Here is a 1,487-nt window from a genome sequence, read left to right as displayed (position 1 = left end):
GGGGATTCGAACCCGCCACCTTAGGTGTATGTGGCTGGCGCCTTAGCTACTTGAGCCACAAGTGCCGAGCCTGGTAATATATTTTTTACAGAGTTCTAGGATTATGCTCAAAACAGCCAAAGCCTATGTCTTAACCTTAGTGCCATGCTGCCTCCACACCATTTTATTTTTCTTTAATTTCTTATTCTGGGTACATACCCTTTCATTTGTGCAACTCTGTATTAGACTTTGTGTAGGCATAAAACAACAAGATAGGTGTAGGTAGGCACTCTCCTTTGAAATCTCCCTCTAGTGGTCTGTTCTGGAAGCACAGAGATAAGAAAGAATCCGTGGCAGAGCATTGGTGAATATTATACATTTGTCCACTAGGTGGCAACAGGTTCTAACTGAAGAACCAAGGGCAAGGACTCACGAAAACAGAAGAAAGTAATTCTTGCAAAACTCATAACAAACAGAACAGAAAAATAAGATTTTATGCAAAGTATAAATCTATATATAAAGTATATATCTAGGCTTCAAAATTGAAGAGAAAGGAGTTATATCTTCAATCTTTTTTAAAAAAATAGAGGTAACATAGTCTTTCTGGTACCTAGACTGGAGTACAGTGGCATGATCAGATAGCTCACTATAACCTGGACTTTCTAGGCTCAAGTGATCCTCTTACCTCAGCCCCACAAGTAACTGGGATGACAAGTATATGCCACTATGGCCAGCAAAGTTTTGTTTTTTTAAAATATTTTGTAGAGATTGGGTCTTAGAACATTGGCCAGTCTGGTTCTTAAACTCCTGGCTTTAAGCAATCCTCAGCCTCCCGAGTTGCTGAGATTATAGATGTGAGCCACTGTGCCTGGCTCCTTTAGGTTATTCTAAGAGCATATATGAAAACTCTAATTTAAAATATGTGGGACCTGTAGTCCTAGCTACTTGGGAGATGAGACAGAACAATCTCTTTAGCCTGGAGTTCAAGGTCAGCCTGGGCAACATGATGAGACCCTGCCTTGTAATTTAAAAGAAAAAAAGCAAAAAAACAAGGCTGGTTTCAGTGGCTTACGCCTGTAATCCCAGCACTCTGGGAGGCTGAGATGGGTGGATTGCCTGAGCTGAGGAGTTTGAGGCCACCCTGAGCAAGAGTGAGACCCCTGATTCTAAAAAATAGCCAGGCATTGTGGTGGTCGCCTGTCATCCTAGCTACCTGGGAGGCTGAGACAAGAGAATCACTTGAGTCCAAGAGTTTGAGGTTGCTGTGAGCTATGATGCTAGGGCACTCTACTAAGGGCAACAAAGTGAGACTTTGTCTCAAAAAATAATAATAATAAAAAAAAACATAGCAATCAGTTTTTCTGTCTCTCTCTCCCCTTGCCTCTTAAGCTTCAAAATGTTGACTTACTCAGTGTGGATATCCAGGGACTTGAATTTCAATATTGGGGTGAAGGAAGGAGTGATGGGAACAGAAGAATGAGGTAATAAGGCAAGACCCTTTTTTTTTT

The sequence above is a fragment of the Otolemur garnettii genome, unplaced genomic scaffold (assembly GCF_000181295.1).
Source record: "Otolemur garnettii isolate 467f Iridium unplaced genomic scaffold, OtoGar3 scaffold00014, whole genome shotgun sequence".
Lineage (NCBI taxonomy): Eukaryota > Metazoa > Chordata > Mammalia > Primates > Galagidae > Otolemur > Otolemur garnettii.
Note: the sequence above shows the minus strand (reverse complement) of the source record.